General features: G+C 30.7%; 1 long non-coding RNA gene across 1 annotated transcript; it reads left to right on the forward strand.

Annotated features, from left to right (window-relative positions):
• Positions 1-383: 383 nt before the first annotated feature.
• Positions 384-4036, forward strand: LOC126736945 (uncharacterized). Its single transcript, XR_007660836.1, has 3 exons — positions 384-894; positions 1550-1748; positions 3821-4036. It is a non-coding gene; the product is annotated as an uncharacterized LOC126736945 (long non-coding RNA).
• Positions 4037-8152: the final 4116 nt, after the last annotated feature.

Here is an 8152-nt window from a genome sequence, read left to right on the forward strand (position 1 = left end):
TCCTTGAGCCGTGTACAACTATACGGCTTTTAATATTAGGCCAAATTTACACTGTCAATATTTCGGAAACTATCAATTTTTGGACTAGATAACCTAATATAAAGTTAACCTTATTTTTAAGTATCTTTATGAAAAAATTATAAAAATAAGGGGTTTCCATTGGAAAAAATTGACTTTTAATAATTTTTTTCATTTGAATTTTTAATGCTAGTTTTTGACTCCCCTGTATGGTTTTTTTAGTTAAATATTAAAGTAGTCTTTTAAAGTGGTCCTTCCTCTCAAATAAAACCAAAACTAACCAATAAATAAAGGCTACTAAAAGGGAGTAATCGATAATTATTTTAGGGCTTATAAACATAGTTTTTCACATGAAATTAAAAATATGTCAAAAACGGTTACACTTAGGTAGAGGACATTATACATAAAATATACCTAGAATTTTATTTGGAAGCCAAAAATGTAAAAATATACAGGGTGTTCCATTTAAAATAACGAAGCTGACATCTACTTCCGGTATAATCGGAAACGTCACAACTGTCAAAATATTTTAGTTGTGTGGCCCCCATCAACTATGCCATGTTGAATAAATTCTCAAAATTTTTGAATAATTAGTTTCCGAAATATTGATCACGCCTATTCGTCGTGAGACACCCTGTATAATGGGTAGATTTTCACATATAATTTTATTTCAGATTTCCTTCAGATCCAGAAAGAAAAAAGTTGTGGATTCAAGCTATGAAATTTAAAGATTGGGAGCCATCACCAAATGATAGAGTTTGTTCTAGACATTTTGAGGAACATTTTTTTTATTCAACAGATTGCAGAAGGCGTTTTCTCAATGGAGCAGTCCTTTCTATATTTCCTGAATATCCTAAATATATGCAGTCAAAACAGGTACTTAGCTAATTAAAGATTATGTTTAGGATTAGAAATGAGAAGTTACCACTGTCAAGGGACAGCCTAACTTAAATCCTATATAGAGTATATATAGTTATGTATATATACCTACCTACGTTTTGTGTTCCAAAATAGGTGAAACTACATAGAAATGGCAAAAAAATAAAAAAATCAAAGTAGGCCTAAGGTTATGAAATTCGATAGGTAGTGGACATAATTTTATATTCTAAACAACCTTTTCCCATAAACTTTTTTATATCTTACCTAGAAATACTACTTTATTACCTACTTATAAAATTTAAAAAATACTCGTATGCTTGATTTTTTTAAATAAAAATATGCAAAATTTTATTTTTTAATCAAGCAGGGCTAGATGCCCTGTTGTCCTCGTCGTTCTGTTGTCCCCGTCAAATTTGAACTCAACATTTTTTTGCAATTTTTATAAATTCGCTCATCCTGGGACACTGTATACTGTATAGGTAGTAGTTATTGGTAAATTCAATTTTAATAGTGTTAATGTTAATACATAGGTACCTATAACAAAGAAACAAGCAAACAATTAAATTGATAGATATTACGCACTATTTTTTGGTATATGCTTATTCACACATTATTCGAGACATTCTGTTTTACATTTAACTCATTGTTACAGAGTGTCAAAAGAAAAGCGTTACAGCGAGATTTGGATTCTGAACCAGGTGCTTCAACTTCGACTGCTAGCCAAAAAATGAAGCCGGAATCACCCAGAAGAAAACGTTTAAAGAGGCAACTTTTGGCAAAAAGAAAAAAAATGACGGCAAAAAGAAAAAAATAAAGAGCAAACAAGAAGACTTAAAGTTCTCCGGCAAAAGGTGAAGAGATACAAAAAAAAGTCATTTCACTAAAACATCTTGTTAATGATTTATATAAAAAAAACTTATTATTGTCAGAACAAATGTCAATGTTTGAAAGTATGCCTAACATACATAGTTCAAGAATTGCGAAAAAGAAAATTGACTAGAAGAGGTAAATATTCGCCTGAACGACGTAAATTTGCAATTACCTTAAGTTTCTTTTCACCCAAGGGGAATGATTATGTTAGGCAAACTTTCGATACTTGCTTGCCTCACCGCACAGTACCATAGGCAAATGGTTTAAAAACATAAATGCTGAGCCAGGTTTTAGCAAGAAGCATTTGATGCTTTAAAAAAATATATTAGCTCTTCAGAAAATCCTCTCATTTTATCCCTTGTGGTTGATGAAATCTCACTCAGAAAACAAATAGAATGGGATGGGAAGAGGTATCATGGATATCTTAATTGTGGTGTGGACTTTGATAATGACTCAACAGAAGTTGCAAAAGAAGCATTTCTGTTAATGGTTGTTGGTGTTAATGCTACACGGAAATTACCTGTAGGGTATTTTTTTACAAACTCCTTAACAGGCAATCAAAAATCTTCAATCGTTTTGCATTGAATTCAATTTATTCAAAAAACAGGTGCACATTTAATTTCACTGACTTTTGACGGGGCTCCTTCAAATATTGCAATGGTACATATGCTAGGCTATAAGACAGATTTTTATGACATGCAAACTTATTTTACTGTAAACAGTACTAATATATAAATTTTTTTTGACCTGTGTCATGTTAAAATTAGTGAGAAACACAGTTGGGGAAAAAAAATTCTTAAAGATGGGGAAGGCAAATATATAAGGTGGGCATTTATTGAAAATTTGGATAAACTACAAAATGCAGAGGGCCTCCATTTAGGAAACAAGTTAAGACAAGCTCACTTACATTTTTTTAAACAGAAAATGAAAGTTCGTTTAGCTATTAAGTTATTGAGTCAATCTGTTGCTGATTCATTAAAGTATTGTGAAAATGTCTTGGAGTTAAAAGAATTCCAAGGTTGCTCTGCTACTATTAAATTTATTGAAAAAATTAATAGAGTTTTTGACATTTTAAATAGCAGATCCCTCAATACACCCGGCTTTAAAAAGGGTTTACCAACTTTAACAATTATTGATCAACTGATAATTAATTCCAATCAAAAAGTGGGGTTTAAAGGGCTTATAACTTCTTTAAAAAGTATTCTATTAATGTACGATGAAGTTATTTGTCAAAAAAAATATTTAATATACCTTCCTGTTTACAAAGTAAGCCAAGACCATATCGAGCTATTTTTTTCATCGATTCGTTCGAGAGGCGGTTTTAATAATAATCCCACATGTAAACAGTTCACTGCAGCCTACAAAAGAATAATTGTCAGAGCTGAAATTCGAGAGGGTGGTTTGGGCAACTGCATTCCGTTAGAAGATATTATAAATATAGAGCGTATTATAAATATAAGTAACGGAAATTTACAATTCCTCAATGAAAAAGATGACTTAGAAACAACTTCTTCCCTTGAGGCCTTGTGGGAAGATCATGAGTATATAATGAATCATGCTGTAATTAGTGACTGTTCATTTCAGATGGCTGTGTATATTGCAGGGTTTGTTTCTTGGCATCTACAAAAGTCAGTGAAATGTGAATGGTGTTTAGAGTCCATAATAGGGGAAAAAGGAAATTTCTTAAATTCCTTAATATCAACAAAATCCAGAGGAGGATTAATGTATCGTTCTAATGATGTCATAAAAATATGCAAAATGTGTGAACATTTTAAAAGGGTTGAAATTATGAAATAAACTACTACATAATAATCATTTTATAGAACTTTTAAAAAATAGACTTATGTTTCAAGCTATTGAGGCAAACTGCTTTTCTCGTTTAAAAGACCATGTTGCTGAAAACAACAACAACAACCACATTTATTTTTTAATTGAAGCAATAATTTTGAAGTATTTAAATATCCGGATTCATTTCATCACAAAAAAAAAATCTGAAGTAAAAGACCCAAGCTAATTTTATTTAAAGGTCAATAATAACTAATATTTGTTGAAGAACTGAAAAATCGCTAGTTTTGGTAATAACTAGATACTAGTTTTACGAGAAGTGAAAGTGAAAGATATGGAATGAATAGAGTTCTGAGGGAGACACATGCCCGAGTACCCCTCCCCCTGGAAACGTCCCTGTGTAAATGAATATTTTTACATTTTTTTAATGGTATTGTATGTTCCATACATATTTCATATAGATATTACAGGTACATGCAGTATGTAGTGTGTATAATGTAAATAGTATGTATTATATAAATATTATGTAGGTATGTATATAATGTAAAAATAGTATATATTATTTGGTATGTACCAAGTACCATATACATAGGTACCTATTTATATTATAGTAATAATATATAATTTTTATAGGTATATAATACTAATATAATATAGTATGTTAGTGTTCTTTTTTATTTGTGAAACATTTTTGTATGAATTTGAATATTAATCTATCTAATAAAACTTTACTTTAGATTATCCTATATTATTTTATTTATAATAATTAATGATTTTAATAAGGTCAATAACATCTGCACATTAGAAACAGTCTGATCTGATTACCTATTATTTTTTTCATACCTCTATAAAATTGATTTTATTTGTTTTCAAACAGAATGTTTTTTTTCTCTTTACCATGGGTTCGCGTCTGTGAAGACGGCCGCCCAAGAAAAAAAATCAATTTTATTTGGCATAAAAAACAAACCAATACCTTTAGAAAATAAATAATTAATTGCAATTTAGGTTTTTGCTTGGAGCAAGTTACGCCACTGAGCGCGGGGCATTGGTGCCTAAACGGAACAGGCTTGCGTGTGTATTATTACGCGTCCTCTCTCATTCTCTCGTCAAAGGGTTAGGGCCTAATCGAGTAGTGACAAACCACGTGATGATTTTGAAATTTTTGACAGTTGACTTACTTGACACAAATGATTGAAATATGAAAACCAAAACAAAAACATTGTGTGAGAAAAGAAGTGTTTTGTTAATAATAATTAAATAGACAATAAAATCAAATAAACTGAGACCTTAATAATAACCTAATACAGTAGAGCCTTGATAATCCGGACATGCGTTACTCCGGATGCTTCAGTAGTCCGAACACGAATTTTGCCGCTATTATGTACGTTATAGTCCGGATTCGCTTGTACGCGATAATCCGGATGGCGCTGTTTTCATCCGTTTTGCAGGCTTTGACAAGTTTAAATTGATTGGTAGTTTGCGAAAGTTTAGTTTTTAACCACATGGATGAAACTTGGGCTGGGATTCTAAAATCACGACTCGATCTCGATACGATCACGACTTCGAATTCGACGCGACCCAGTCGTGACGACAAGGGTGATTCTAAATTTCAATCGTCGGCTAAACTCGTTTTATTCGATTTGATTTAGGTTTCTTGGGATATATTTGTTATTTTCCCTAATATTTGACAGATGGAAGCGTCAATTGTCTTTTCTATTGATAAACACAAAAGTTTTCATTTATTTTGTTAATTTTTTTCGCCTTCGTGTTTTTTTATTTCAATATATGCCTATATTATTTCTTTAAAATAAAAAATTGTCGTTTAAAACCATCACTATCCATTGGAAAATCATAATTGAATTCATGGAAAATCACAAAAACTTGTTGTGTTCATCCACTTTTGATATGTTTAAACGTTTTAATATGGCAACATGTGTGCAATCAATAGGACCTAGAACACCAGGGAAATTGGATCTCTCTATAAAATGTTAATTTAATAATTTCTCTAATCTCTTATATTTGAAAAATTAATGAATCGATCAGCAAGGTGACAGCAATAATTTCAGTAATTTTATGGATCCAATGACTTGTAGTAGTTTCGCTAATTTCAAATTTAAAATCTTGTCCAATGCTTCTTTAGTAATAATATGTGGCATAAAATCTTGATATACAGGGTGTCTCACGACGAATAGACGCGATCGATATCTCGGAAACTAATTTTTCAAAAATTTTGAAAATTTGGCAACATGGCACAGTCGATGGGGGCTACACAACTAAAATATTTTGACAGTTGTGACATTTCCGGTTATACCGGAAGTAGGTGTCAACTTCGTTATTTTAAATGGAACACCCTGTATATTTTTACATTTTTGGCTTTTACGTGAAATTCTAAGTATATTTTGTGTATAATGTCCTATACCTAAGTGTAACCGTTTTTGACATATTTTTAATTTCATGTGAAAAACTATGTTTATAAGGCCTAACATAATTACCGATTACTCCCTTTTAGTAGCCTTTAATTATTGGTTAGTTTTGGTTTTATTTTAGAGGAAGAACCACTTTAAAAGACTATTTTAATATTTGGCTAAAAAAAAGATACAGGGGGGTCAAAAACTAGCATTAAAAATTAAAATGAAAAAATCATTAAAAGTCAATTTTTTTAAATGAAAACCCCCTATTTTTATAATTTTTTCATAAAGATAATTAAAAATAAGGTTAACTTTGTATAAGGTTATCTAGTCCAAAAATTGATAGTTTCCGAAATATTGGCAGTTTAAATTTGGCCTAATATTAAAAGCCGTATAGTAACACGGCTCAAGTTGATTAGTTGGGCATGACGGTTGTCATAGTAACCGCTAGACAATGGATTATATGCATTATATTTATAAGTTACTTGCTATTTAAGTTTTCTTCGTAAAAGTGTAATTTAATTAAAAAGTGTACATTTCTGTTATAATCCATTATCTTACTGCCGCTTCTAGCGGTTACTATGACAACCATCATGCCCAACTAATCAACAATCCTTGGGCCGTGTTACTATACGGCTTTTAATATTAGGCCAAATTTAAACTGCCAATATTTCGGAAACTATCAATTTTTGGACTAGATAACCTTATACAAAGTTAACCTTATTTTTAATTATCTTTATGAAAAAATTATAAAAATAGGGGGTTTCCATTTAAAAAAATTGACTTTTAATGATTTTTTCATTTTAATTTTTAATGCTAGTTTTTGACCCCCCTGTATCTTTTTTTTAGCCAAATATTAAAATAGTCTTTTAAAGTGGTTCTTTCTCTAAAATAAAACCAAAACTAACCAATAATTAAAGGCTACTAAAAGGGAGTAATCGGTAATTATGTTAGGCCTTATAAACATAGTTTTTCACATGAAATTAAAAATATGTCAAAAACGGTTACACTTAGGTATAGGACATTATACACAAAATATATTTAGAATTTCACGTAAAAGCCAAAAATGTAAAAATATACAGGGTGTTCCATTTAAAATAACGAAGTTGACACCTACTTCCGGTATAACCGGAAACGTCACAACTGTCAAAATATTTTAGTTGTGTAGCCCCCATCGACTGTGCCATGTTGCCAAATTTTCAAAATTTTTGAAAAATTAGTTTCTGAGATATCGATCGCGTCTATTCGTCGTGAGACACCCTGTATGTACTAAAACTGCCCATTCAATGGTAACTCTATTTCCTACGCCTCTATTATTAACAGAAGGTTGTGGAAAATAGGGTCGAATTAAATCTATTAGTTGTTGTGTTTAAGAAAGCTTCTTGATATACTAATGAAAACCTGGTATCATAAATAATATATATAATAACTAAAAATGCCTGGTATGACTATTGGTAAACAATAAATGAAACAAATACGTTTAAAAAAGGATGCTGCTACATTATGCACGTATTAAAAAAGGAAGAAGCTATATCGTCTGGTGTATACGATATATCCAAGCGTGTCGTCGACAAATCGTTAAAAACTAGGCAATCCGCAAGACACTTACGACTGAAACGTTTATTTAGAATCAGTCATATCGAGTAATCGTGTCGAATCGTGATTTTAGAATCCCAGTGTTGTATGGTGAAAATCGGAATCGTATATCGGCCATCTTGCTTGGCAAAATTGACAGGGAGCTGACAGACAGTTGTTGACATTGACTGATAGAACATCATTTGTCATTGTCATACCATTTGAGTTTGTTTTTCATTTCAATGAATGCCAGCGTGGGTTGAGTTTGCTATTTGTTTTAAGGATGTTATTTTAAATTCATAACTTTTTTCCTAAAAAGTTCTCTTTCAATATTGGGAGTAGTGTTTTAATTAATTTGCGGCAAGCAATTCCAGGTTTCTGGTAAGAAAATCTGATTTTATTTATTACTATTATGTTTTTGTATTGTCAATCTTTAGTCTTTAATAAAATCAAATTCAGATGATTTCAATGAAGAAGTTTCACTTTTCAAGTATTTAATTTTTAACTTGATTATTATAAATACATATTACAAATTTTCTATTCAACAATTAAAAACTGATTGAAATTTTTCTGACCTTGATGTAAGAGTATGTATATTTTAAATGTTTCTGAGAAAC

Source organism: Anthonomus grandis, chromosome 5 (genome assembly GCF_022605725.1).
Source record: "Anthonomus grandis grandis chromosome 5, icAntGran1.3, whole genome shotgun sequence".
Lineage (NCBI taxonomy): Eukaryota > Metazoa > Arthropoda > Insecta > Coleoptera > Curculionidae > Anthonomus > Anthonomus grandis.